This window comes from Panulirus ornatus, chromosome 22 (assembly GCF_036320965.1).
Source record: "Panulirus ornatus isolate Po-2019 chromosome 22, ASM3632096v1, whole genome shotgun sequence".
Taxonomy (NCBI): Eukaryota; Metazoa; Arthropoda; class Malacostraca; order Decapoda; family Palinuridae; genus Panulirus; species Panulirus ornatus.
In genome coordinates, this window is record NC_092245.1 from 13,658,530 (window position 1) to 13,672,734 (window position 14,205).

General features: G+C 41.7%; 1 protein-coding gene across 4 annotated transcripts in view; it reads left to right on the forward strand.

Moving 5' to 3' along the window:
- LOC139756564 (homeobox protein abdominal-B-like) overlaps positions 1-14,205 on the forward strand; it is a 217,365-nt gene that overhangs the window by 166,965 nt on the left and 36,195 nt on the right. The gene's annotated exons all lie outside the window — the stretch shown is intronic.

Below are 14,205 nucleotides of genomic sequence, written 5' to 3' on the forward strand. Positions count from 1 at the left end.
TAACCTATTAGTAGTGTATCAAGGAGACTGTGAGAGGACGGCGTGAAGGCGAGCTCTGAGCCCCCACCACCACTACCACCACCACCTCCACCACCTCCTCCTCCACCACCACCACCACCAACCCCAGCTGTCTCAACTTTCGCTTCGCTGACGTTGCCTTCCCAGCTCTCTGCTCTCTCTCTCTCTCTCTCTCTCTCTCTCTCTCTCTCTCTCTCTCTCTCTCTCTCTCTCTCTCTCTCTCACTGCATTCCCAGTCTTTTTTTTTTACTCGCTCTTTTTTTTTTTAATTTTTATTTACATCTTGTTTTGCCTTCCTTCAAAAACCCAGCTTCTTCTTTAGGTTCTTATATGACGTTGGTTCTGTATCGCATGGCCTCTTTCCATTGCTCTCTTGTTCTGTGTGTGTGTGTGTGTGTGTGTGTGTGTGTGTGTGTGTGTGTGTGTGTGTGTGTCTTCTTCATTCATTTGTTTTACCTATACGTCTCGTGTCTTCTTTTCTCCCTCTCGTCTTTCTCTTGTCTTCCTCGATCCCTCTCTTTCTATCTCCTCTCTCTCTCTCTCTCCTCACTCATCTCCTTGCCCAACCTGCTCCACTTTACCACTCCAAAAATGGGGTCTGGGGCTCTCGCGTGACTTTTTTTTATCTCTCTCTCTCTCTCTCCTACAAACTCATGCCAATTAGCCCCTTATTTACATATTACCAGTCGGTCAGGGTAAACTTGTTCTCCCAACTGTGGTAATTTGTGGCTCACTGTCCACTGGCAACTGTCGAAGCATAACTTCCATTTCTCTGTCCTTCATTACCCCCTCGTCTCACAACCCACCATCCCCCTTTCTAAAATTCCACCCTGCCGTCCCATCTCTTTTTTGTTTCCCCCCGCTAATGTTGCTCCAATTTCCTGTGTCGATCTGTCCAAAATCTACTCCTAGGTACCTCTCTCTCTCTCTCTCTCTCTCTCTCTCTCTCTCTCTCTCTCTCTCTCTCTCTCTCTCTCTCTCTCTCAAGTCCTTGTTTGTGTACAGATCTCCGACGCGATATCTGCTGTGATATCCGAGGCGAATATTCAGCCAGCGATATTTGGGTAGCGATGTCGCCGGATATTTGCATAAATATTTCAAAGGGCCGAGACACAGGCTGAAGCTGCTGATCACGAGGTACACAATAGATATTGTGCAGTGTGTAGTCTATAAGCGGTTATCTCTATCGCTGGTAATTCGTTGAGCGCCGCACCGCGAATCGGTATTCCCTCTTCCTTTCGCTCAGACACCAGCACACACACACACACACACACACACACACACACACACACACACACACACACACACACACACGCACATGTGATTATCAGCCTTACTGCAAAGCCTCTCTCAGGCCATCACTTGAGAACCATTAAAGACAGACTGTCTTGTTTTTTTACCCCGTGATGTAGGGTGTAAAGTGGGCTGAGGGATTAGCTTTTCTGTCAGCGATGCCGGGGCCAGTCCATGACAAGGCAATGGGTAGCTAAAATGCTAGCCCGTCTGACGTCCGGACCTACCAATGAACGGTCGGGAAACATTTTGAACGAGAACGCTAACGTCAGGGTTGTGGAGGCACCAGGGGCTACGCGCAGGCAGGCAGGCGGGCAAGCAACCTTGGATCTGTATAAACATCTCTGCTTGTGTGCTTGTGTGCCTTTCCCCCCGTGGCAGAGCGCCTCGCCTCGGTGGTGATGGTGGAACAGCAGCAGCAGCAGAGCAAGGCAGGGCCCTAGCCACCGCCACCGCCTCCTCCTCCTCCGCCGCCGCCGCCACCAGCTCTGACAGATATAAATTGAACTCATCGCCTACGTCGATAAGGCGACCTTTCAGAAGAATTCCTGGATACTTAGTCATGCTGCAGCCGCCGCGGAATACACTACCACTTACGTAAGGGCGGGAAGTCTTCTATTTTGCTCCCAGACTCTACCCACGTATCGCCTTACACTCAGATATCTTTTTGTATCAATATCATAGAAGATCTTGGGAGAGGAGGGACGAAGGGACGGAGGAAGGGAGGGAAGGAGGATGGATGTAAAAGAGGAGACTTTTCAGGATCGGAGTCGGGTGTTCTGAGGCTTCTGTGGTGTAATGTGACTGAGGGAATCACGTGAGGTGTTCTTCAGGTCTGTCTCGTTCATTGTCTCTTAATGACATTGTAGAGAAACGAGACAGAAAAGTTCTCCCTTGAAACGAGACAGAAAAGTTCTCCCTTCCTTATATATATATTTCCGAAGAAGAAAGAGCATCAGCTGAGTATTCCCCATCCTCCGGATCCAGTTTCTAGCATTCTATCTCCTATTCTTAATATATCTTTTTTTTGTGAGACGAATATCTTTTTTTTTGTGTGTGGGGAGGAGGAGAAGACCTTCTCATTCCCAGGAATTGGACGGTGTGCCGTCTGACTTATGTTTTCTTCGCCCAGTTCCACGATGTGTTGTGGCAGAGGAGGGGAGGCAGCGCTCCCGCTGGGTCAGCGATTTGGCCCGCCAGCCGCCAGCCTGATTCTGATAACCTCTGCTCGATCACTACAGCTCGTCTAAAGATGCTTTTATCCCTTATATCCCTCCCGGGGAAGGAGGGAAGGGAGGGAGGGAGGGTATCCCTTATATCCCTCCCGGAGAAGGAGGAGGGAAGGGAGGGAGGGAGGGTATCCCTTATATCCCTCCCGGGGAAGGAGGGAAGGGAGGGAGGGAGGGTATCCCTTATATCCCTCCCGGGGAAGGAGGAGGGAAGGAAGGGAGGGAGGGTATCCCTTATATCCCTCCCGGAGAAGGAGGAGGGAATGGAGGGAGGGTATCCATCCCGGGGAAGGAGGGAAAGGAGGGAGAGAAGGAAGTTCCTCTTCTTCTTCTTCTTCTTTTTCTTTTTCATCTCCTCCACCAGCCCTTTTCTCCCTTTCATGCCAGATCCCATACTATATCATATGTTTTCTTTTTCCACCGTTTTTATTGGATTTCGTTTTCACTACTCTATTTTTTCACTTTTTTCTTTTATTTTTCTTCCATTTCGTTCAAGGGAATCATGATTGTTAGATTCTTCTTTCATTATAGCTTTCTTTTTCTTCTTTTATTCTTCTTTTTCTCTTCCTTCTTCTTCTTCTTCTTCTTCTTCTTCTTCTTCTTCTTCTCTGCTCATATTTTCTATCACGTATGTTCTTTCTCCCCTTTGAACTATCTATTCTTTTGTTCGTATAAATCATTATTGAAATACTATCTACACTTATTCTATATTTCTTACCTACATCATCATAATCTGTCTGCCACACACACACACACACACACACACACACACTTAATCTAGGCTGGTGTGTGCACAAGTGTGCGTATGTGTGTGTTACGTACGTGTACATACATAAGAATAAAGACATGATACACACAGTATACATATATCCAAGGTTAAGAGACTAGGGCAACGCGAGCGTAAAACTTTCTCTTCTTAATACGCAAATGGTAATTGCACCCACAAACACACACACAGACACGCATACACACACACACCCACACACACACACCCACACACACACACACACACACACAGACACTAGTGATCATCCCCTCCTTTCAACACACAACAGTTAACCTATGGACGAAGAGGGGCCGCGAAGACTCTTTCCCCTCATCGTTTCGTTACCATATTTTCCTAAGACAGTGAGGCGCTTTTTCCATTGAGGCTACACCGTAGGCTTGTGTGGGGAAGGTTGCTCACATACAGTGTGTGTGTGTGTGTGTCTGTGTGTGTGTGTGTGACCCACTCCGTGTTTGTTTAGAGTGTCTTTTAGGTATTCAGAGTCCATCTTGTAAGAGGGCACCTTATAAAGTATTAAGTGAGGGTGAAATAAGTCATCTGAATCAATATTGGAGTAGGACATGATATCATTTTTCTTCGGAGACGCGTGACGTAAAGACATATAGGGAGTGAGGTGTATGGTGGTGGCCAAGTGTGTGTGTGTGTGTGTGTGTGTGTGTGTGTGTGTGTGTCAAAGCCAGGGTTCTAGTGAACAAGAGTGACGTTCTCTGAACACAGTGAGTACCCATGTTCATCATTTATCATTAGTCTTTATCATAATTATCATTATCTCTTCATATATACACACACATCTTCTAATATATTCATCCCTTAATTATAATCATCCTTATCTTTACTTATATCTAGATTTATTTTAGTACGGTCATTTCCTTATCATAATTATCATTGTTTATGTATTCACCTTATTCTAATACATTTTCTGTTTACTTTTACCACAAAATTTTAGATTCTCGACCTTTACCGTATATATCCCTCTTCCTCTGTATCTCACGTTATATTATTTATATATTCAGTTTGTTTATTATCATTATCATTACTTTGTTTATTAAGTTATCATACGATATGCATATTCCTCTCTTCACTCATGACCCCCTCTCTCTCTCTCTCTCTCTTCCTTTTTCTCTATCTCTCTATCCTTGTTTACTTGTATCATTTCCCGTTGTAGGCTAACCTCATCCGCCGTTTTCTTTCTTTTTTTTTTCTTTTTTACTCCATCTTCGTTTTTTTTTTTTGTACGTTCCGTTCCTCGAGTTCGTTTGTTCCATTAATTTTGCGTGTTTCTCGGTATCCCTATGAGGCTGGCAGCGTGAAGCCCGCGCAACACTTCACACACACACGATAACCTCTGCCCTTCAACATTCCTTCATGACCCACTCTGCATGCTTCTTCCTTCCCTCCTCCTACCCTCCTCCTCCTCCTCCTCTTCTTCCTCTTCCATCCTCCTTCTTCTCCCTTCTTCTTTTTCTTCTTCTTTGTTGTTATTCTGGTTCTTATTCTTCACGTCTCTCCCTCTTTCTCCTCTTCCTCTTCATCTTCTTCTTCTTCTTCTTCTTCTTTTTCTTCTTCTTCTTCTTCTTCTTTGTTGTTATTCTGGTTCTCATTCTTCACGTCTCTCCTTCTTTATCCTCTTCCTCTTCCTATTCTTCTTTTGCTTCTTCCTCTTCTTCTTCTTCTTCTTCTTCTTCTTCTTCTTCTTCTTCTTCTTCTTCTTCAATCCCATATTCATTTCCCTTTCTACACCTTCTTCTTCAGTCACCACGAACTATTTCCTGCAACCTCTCTTCCAGTTCTTGTAGGTTGCGTCCGTCCGATCTAATTTGGATTCCTTCTTCCCTCACTCACTCTGTGTCCGCAATGTGACGTTTCCGACATTCCTGAGCGAGTCCGCACTCCGTTTCCTTTTCATTCTTTGCCACAGGATTGCGTCGTCACGCTGAACATCCCAATGCAAATGAGGTAACAGCTGACTTCCCATGTCTCTCAGCTGTTACATTCCCTTATTGGCCAGCAGGAGAGCTTGCAGGCGGATCCCCATGAGAATGCAGGCATGCGTGGGGATTGGCAAATGGTATCTGATAGCGAAAGTTCCCAGCGCACGCCCCCCCTCCCTTTAATGGGCTCACGGGAATCGATCGTCGGGTTACGTACGTAACTACTGCTCTAGTAAACTTTGTCGTATGGAACGCAACGGTAAAACTTTGGTGCTGTAGAATTTCTCAGTGTGATCATAGATATACAATCTCTTTCTTTTTTTCATCTATTTATTCGCTATTTCTCGCGTTAGTGAGGTAGCGCCGGGAACAGACGAAGACGTGGCCACATTCGCACGCATTTATTCTCTAGTCGTCATGTGTATAGCACACACACACACACACACACACACACACACACACACACACACACACACACACACACACACACACATACACATATACATCTATCACTCAGGTAAAGATTATGATGTAGATGTTAACGGGTTCATTTATGAACAGAATCTTGTAGATGTTCTCAAGGTCCACTACGAGGAGAGAACTGCTGGCCTGTCTGCCCACACACACACACACACACACACACACACACACACACACACACACACACACTTACACTTACACACACTCACTCACTGGCATCACACCTATAAATACTTGGCCTTCCCTTCTGGACACTCATACACGCATGTATTCTCATACATATTTATGCACATGAATATAGATGAACATGCAGAGACAGCTTCATACTCATTTGCCAAAACGTAATAATGATAATAATCATAATGATAATAATAATGATAATAATGATAATAAATATTATAAGTATTATCATTAGTGGTAGTAGTAGTATAGTAGTAGTAGTAGTAGTAGTAGTAGTAGTAGTAGTAGTAGTAATAGCAAGGAGATACTGGTTTAGTAAAACGAAAGTTCCGAAGGCTGAAGTACATATACGAAGAAAATACGAGCAAATGAGGCAGAAAGGCTATGAAAGAAAATGGGTGAAGGAGGAATTACGTAGACATTCCTCACGGTAACGCTTGTTGGCAGTCCTTTGATTGTTAATGGTGTTTACAAGGGTTGAGATGAGGATGTTCTCGTAGCGGTCCGTGCGAGCTGGAGTGGGCCTGATGTGATTGAGACGATGAACTGCAACATGGGGACAAAGGATCTCAGGGTGGCAGGATGTGACGGTGGCGGGAGATGGTGCAGCTACCTCTTCCCTGGACTCTCAGATGAGGTCGAGGTGAAGACTGGAATAAGATGGGTCAGTGTGCGTTGAGCTTGCGTTTGACAAGGGGTGTAAGAGGAACAAGGATGCATCTTTTATGAAGTATTACACTCGTTTTGTACTTACTCCTACACGAGACACCCACACACACACACACACACACACACACACACACACACACACACACACACACACACACACACACAGAAGCAAACAAACAAATACACGTTTGCATACGATCAAAGAAGCAATCTTACACACACACACACACACACACACACACACACACACACACACACACACACACACACACACACACACACAGAAGCAAACAAACAAATACTCACACGTTTGCATACGCTCAAAGAAGCAATCTTACACACACACACACACACACACACACACACACACACACACACAGGACCTGGCATAACGGGTCTCCGTTCGTCCGTCGACTTCCATTCGACGGATCGTTCTCCCCTCATCTCGAAATCTTGTTGTCTCTTCTTTATATGCAAGTGAGGGGGGTTTGTGGGCCTCCCCTTCAACGCACTCCCCTCCCCTTTCCAGCCATTGAGAACCTTCTTGAAAGGGAGGGTAACGTGTGGCTCTTTCCCCTCTGATGGCCTCCTCTTTTTTTTTTTTTTTTTTTTGGCTCACAGGTGGTCGAGGGGAGAGGCTAATGGGAAATATGGACAGACCAGGTCAGAGGGAAAATTCGAGGGGGGGGTGTTTTAGGGGAATACCCCATGGGGTAAACTCCCCATAAAAAGGGGGGATAATCAGGTGAATGTTCGAGGGGAGATATCTTCACGAGGCAAATCTATAGAGGAGTAAATTATTCGCGAAATTTTTTTTAGAAACTTTGGATGATTATTTTCTTTATCTCCCGGGGGAAATGTAGGGGTACGAAGGAGATGTGGGAAATGGTAGGGGGACTTAGAGGGGAGTTGTGGAGTGTGGCTGGAATTATGAGGAGCAGCGTATGAGGCAGAGTTTACTCAAGGCTATGGAATATGAGGTGCTACTGGCATACGAAGAAAACGCTCATTTCAGTTCTGATCCCGACCTCTTCTCTGGAACAGAAACATTCATTGTGTGTATGCTTACACATCATATGTATAACCTTCTGTATCACATTACACACGCACGCACACACACACACACACACACACACACACACACACACACCACGCACATGGGCAGGTTTAAGTGGGAGACTTTTTCATCGTCCACAACAATCATCATTGTGTAACGAAGTAAGCATGATTGAGGGGGCTCTCCTGTAATTGGGATCATTAGTGGTGGTTGGGGTCGTCTGTAGCGTGTCACAGGCGTTAGTTCCGTAACCACTGTTCTTAATGTGTGTCAATGATTCACCAGGAAGGTTGGACTCGTGCCTGACTATGTCTGCAGGATGATGCCACGATACTGGTGAAGACTGCGTCGGTTTACAAGGGGACTTAGACAAAGTCCAAATGCTGGTCCGACACACGGTTGCTGATTTTCATTCAACTCGAGTATATACAAAGTGATGAAAATGGGGCAAAATGAATGAAGGTCTCGTTATGCATATCATACAATCGTAAATTGATTGCAGGAACCTGCGTGTGAGAGGGACTTGGGAGTCGATTTTTTTTAAACGTAGCGTTTCGTCAGAGCTTTACCTTGGGAGGATTGTAATTGAGAAAAGTCATCTGTTGACAAATATTAGAGTCGTATCTAAACACATAGAAAAGAAAATCTTCAGCAACCTATTGACAGTAGATGTCAGGCCAAAATTAGTATATGCTTCTAAGCATTGGACGCCGACCTTAAAGAAGCATAAAGAAATGATCGAGAAGGTTTAGAGGAAAGGGCAATGAAAATGACACCAGAACTGAGAATCTTTTAAGTTACAGCAAGAGATTAGAAATCACAAATTTGCCCATCATGAAAGAGAGAAGAGTAAGATATGCCTTGATCACACCCTTCAAGTTTCTAACCCGGTCTGACGATGTCAACAGAGAACAGATCTTTGAAAGACGTAGCAAAAGAGCAGTTAGACGCCGTAACAAGCAATGAAGTAAGAAACTTATTAGAATGGATGTTGAGAGGTATTGTGACATAATCAGAGTAGTGGATAATGCAAAAGCCTACGTGGTGAAGTTCTATGTGGCGACGGTACACAGATGGTTGAACTGTCGTATGATAATGGGAAATTCAAGTGCCGGGGTTCCAAGACTGTGTTCCCTCCCCGTACAGTATAGATAAGTGACTGCACGCACACGCACACACACACACACACACACACACACAAGACGAAGGGGAGTGTACACCAACCTAAACACATTTAGTAAGCATTAGGGTTGGTGTGTGTGTGTGTGTGTGTGTGTGTGTGTATGGGTAGGACGAGCAATTCTCAAGACCCTGGCAACACGACCCACTGACAATACATCGTCCTCATTCCCACTCCAACTCTTGGGAATTAGTTCCTCGACCGAAGATGAGATAAGACAGGGACAAGAGTACGTAAGCTAAGCCCAATTTCCCGGGTCTTAATACAATGAGACAGACTTTTGCAACTAGGAAAGAAAACAGCTATGTATTTTACGTACTACTCCGGTCATATTCCAAATATGTTCTCTTCTCATACGGCCATTTTATCGACACGTATCAGATGCGTTTTTCCTGTTTTTTTATATATATGTGTGTGAGGATCATTTTGGCGTACAAATGGGGCCGTTCCCGAAGAAGCGTCTTCGACCAACTCCCTAATGGAACGTCGCCACCATTAGGCCTATCAAGAGAAGAATCGTCATTGGTGGTGATTTGGCACCGGGGTCTTTGGCAAGCCAGTGAGTGTGTGAGAGGAGGAGGAGGAGGAAGGCGCTATGGGGCCATGGATGAGGGAGAGAAGGTTGTAATGTAGGGAGGGGGGTTTATGGAGGGGGAGCCACTGGAGCCGAGGGGAGAGGACAAAGAGAGAGAGAGAGAGAGAGAGAGAGAGAGAGAGAGAGAGAGAGAGAGAGAGAGAGAGAGAGAGAGAGGAAAATGGTGGGTTAGCTCAGAGAAGGGGGAAGAAAGTAAGGGAAACTGCTCCAAGCGTCTGGCTGTGATCTCTTGACCTTTCCAGACCCAGGTGTTTATATGGTTCCATGAGGACTCCCTCTGGAACGATAGGCTGTTAGGGAGTGGAGTACAGACGAGAAGATATCTGATGTTAATCACATGAACGATTAGATTACACAACCCTTGAAGACTGGTATGATATTGTGCAATATAATACAGGCTTTGAAACTATTACGAAAAAGTCATATTCTGGATTAGGGTCTCCCTCATAACAGCTTTAGCGCAATTCATATTTCATATACATAAAAGTTACACGCATTCCGGTACACTGAAGAGACTTCGATGGAACAAATCCTACTTCTTTTAGTAGTTAGATTCGTTTTATAGATGCTGAGCTCATGTTATCGCTGCTGGAAGAAAGGGATGGACGTTGCTGTAATACCGTTCCTCAATACCAACCCTTAGATATCTAAGCCCATAGCTTTTCCACTTTCAACTATGGTGAAGATGATAGCAAAAAATGATCGATTGTTAACCAGAAAATCATAGACTCTTGGACTCTTAGGGTCACATCTTCATCTAACATGAAATAACTTTATAGATTGCATTCATTCTCGCCGCCGATGAGAAAATACAGAAAGTATTCAGCCAAAATCTTTTTCCATCTTTGTACAGTGTTTTTCATGAAAACTGGCGGTTGCAAACAATGCCAAACCCTGAGACTACATAAGGTCCATTATCACCTATCCTAAAGCTCTGGGAAATCCTTTGCGAGACTTAACCTTTAAAAGCATCATTTACCTCGAGAGTTTAATTTGAGTGATCTCTTGTCTCTTTTGTATGTTTTATATGTAAATGGAAATGATAGTTCATTTGTATGATATGATCTCATCTACATTTTTAGAGACTTTCTCTGGCACTTTACTTAAAGTTATTCATTTTCGTGAGTACATCTGTTTCTGAATAATTTCCCAGGCAGTAAACACGCAAAGGCTTATCTAGGTGGTGATGTATCCTCGCTTACTTTTGAATCACTTTCCCTAACAATGAAATCGAAAAGATTCCAATCAATAATCTGGTTTATTCATTTCTCGGTACTTTCTCTCGCACTGAACTCGAAATGAACAACCTGGCCTAACCTGCTTTGAAAACACTTTCCCTAGCGCTCAAACCTCGAGAAGGAGTATACGAGTGACCTCATCTGCTCTTAGATTCAAGAGAGTTTCTGGTTAAATTCAAAGACGTTTGCTTCAGCGTTCTGATCCAAGGGGGGGAAAAAACCAGTTTAAGGACCTGTCTAGCTCGGGTAATCAAACTAAACAGAAACACTGGATGTTAGAGAGATTCCAGTTTATACGCAGTCAGTTTTTCCTCCCTTGATCTCGCTTTTCTAAGCATGAAAGTCCATCTCTCTCTCTCTCTCTCTCTCTCTCTCTCTCTCTCTCTCTCTCTCTCTCTCTCTCTCTCTCTCTCTCTCTCTCTCTCTCTCTCTCTCCATTGTATATTGTCTTTTATTCTTGGGGTTTTCATCCTTTCTTCATTATTCAGTTGTGTCTTTTTATCTTCATTTATCTTTATTTTTCTTCAGCAAATCTGGAAAGTTCGTTGTTTCTCATATCCACTTTCTTCCAAGGTCTCTCTCTCTCTCTCTCTCTCTCTCTCTCTCTCTCTCTCTCTCTCTCTCTCTCTCTCTCTCTCTCTCTCTCTCTCTCTCTCTCTCCGCATCTGAGAGCGTCACCACTAAACATTCCCTTGACCCAAATACACCGACCCCATTAGGTCTGTTCTCTCATCTGTTCTTCATATGTTCATCTCCTTATGTTCTTCACGAGTATTTGCCTTTCTTAACTCGTGATGTTGCAACATTTCTGGCTTTCTTATGCTCTCTCTCTCTCTCTCTCTCTCTCTCTCTCTCTCTCTCTCTCTCTCTCTCTCTCTCTCTCTCTCTCTGCTTATTTTGCACTTTATCTTTTAACTTTTGCTTATTTTGTTTCTCTGCTTATTTGTATCTCTGCTTATTTTGAGCTTTGGCTTATTTTGTCCCTCTGTTTATTTTGTGTATTTGTTAATTCTTAAATTTGGCTTATTTTGTACTTTTGCTTATTTTGTTCTGCTTATTTCTTACATTTGCTTATTTGGTATCTAAGCTTATTTTGCTCCTGTGTTTAAGTTGTATTCCTTGTTTAACAGTACTATTATTTATTTCTCATCTTCGTTAAAAAGAAATGTAACTATTTATCGTAAATTGTTGTTTATTTTGTTACATGAATTATTTCCATCCTGGTTTTCCTCTCACCTTTATTTATCTCCCTTTCATTCAACTATGTTACTTTCTTTTCCTAAAGTACACTTAAATGACATCATTTGGGATGAGGGACCTGTGGTTAATTCAACTATTCCGATACACGTTTGAAATACGTTTTTTGAGGCATCGCATTTCCTTTTTGTATTCCGATAACTTTTTTTGGGAAGTATATACCTTATTTAAATTCAAACGTTTCGATAAATCAAATGATTCTCTACGTATATTTGGGAAAATCCCGCATATAAATGCATTATTTGCTCACATTCTCCTCTCCTCTCTGTAATTAACTTCATATATATATATATATATATATATATATATATATATATATATATATATATATATATATATATATATATTGGCGTTGAGGCCACGCAGCACGGCAACATATACTGAATAATTCCACGCTGTTTCGTTCTGTTTTTCAGCCATGTTTACTGGGTTTAGAGGATCATTTACTCTTACGTGTTTAACCTGGATATCAGATTAATCTTGTAAATCACTTGTTTGGTTTACACCATTTTCTTTGTTGTTAAATACTGACGCTCATTTTCGTTTTACCATGAAAATCTTTTACGCTTAGAAGAACAAACCCCAGCTATTTTTGTAATTCAACTTATTTCATTACATTTTCTATAATACGACGTAGGAAAACGACACCTGGTTATCTTCCCGTAAGAGAAAACCTTACCATACTTTCTCACTAGTCAATCTTAATACCTTTAGTAAACTTGAAGATATATATTTTTTTTCTCTGAAAAATAGACATGAAATCACGTTGCCATATTCTTTTCTTTATGTAAGTTTGAGTCAGGAATCACCTTTATGGCAATATGTGTAGATTTTCAAGGAATTCAGATGGCAATTGCCTGGAGCTTAGATATCGTAACTATTAGTTATTCTTCTCTTTCATTTATTCTATAAGATCTTTGTTTCCAAAATTATCTTTACACACACACACACACACACACACACACACACACACACACACATATATATATATATATATATATATATATATATATATATATATATATATATATATATATATATATATATATAGTGTACCATTCCTTTCATATGGCTTTTCCAGTATTTTTCAAATGTTGTGGTTTAATGCAGCTAATTCTAGTGTTAGTCCTTGCTCTTAGTAAGACATTTCTGGCTGATTTGCATGAATATCCAACAATTTTGCATGTATATGTAACAAAGCTTCTCAAACTTTCAAGATTTTAAGTTTTACTATTTTGCCATCAAACGGCTTTCTGTGATATATATATATATATATATATATATATATATATATATATATATATATATATATATATATATATATATATATATTCCTATACATACTCATAGTTATCCAAATGTTTTTTTCTATTTGATATAGACGATAATATTTGTATAATTTCCTTGTGAACTAATACTTTTCTACATTCATGGAATTTCTCTCTGTTATCATATAACACAGCCAATTCTTTAACAATGATTTAGATGATATTCCTTTCTTGTTTCTGTTCTTTATTTTCCACTGTCTTCTATTTCGGTAAGCGGGTTCTCCCGCCTTTTATAATTCCTTATGACGTTAATTGTCGCTGTTTTTGTTTTAATAGTTCAATTTTGTGTTATTATATTTTCCATGTCCTGCTGAGGACTGATCTTTGCATGTGAAGGAACAATGACCTCACCTGCCTCTTGCTTTCGACCCTTTCATTAATCCCAACTCATCATCCCTTATTAGGATTTCATTTTACATGAATTGTGTGGTGCAATTATCGCTCGCGTGTTGTATACATCTTTCTTGCTACTTTTTCCATTGAGATCTTTCCCCAAAGCTGGATTTATTTATATTTCTTCTCGTCATAGTAACTATAAACATCTGAATTTCTTCTCGTCTTAATGGATGTTCATCTTTTTCCTTGACAGTGTTGTCTCTTTGCCTGTCACACATTTTCTTTCTGTCTTTAGTGTAAAACGTTCTTCCTGTGTTGTATATCTTCTTAGCTGGTTATCCCTATATTCTCTTCGTCCTTTTATGTCTACCCTCATCTTTACTACATTTTTCTCCTATCCTACCTTTCTTCTTTTTAACTGTAGTTTGATTTTTTTTCTTTCTATTCCGATGTCTTTTTTTCCTTACCTCAGTATGTTTATCCCCACCAAATTGTGTCTCTCCTTCCCTTACCATACCATGTTTCCATAATATATCCCCATGATACTGTGTGTCCTTACCCTACTATACCATGTTTCCATAATGAGTCCCCACCATATTGTGTATCCTTCCCCGTGCCATACCATAT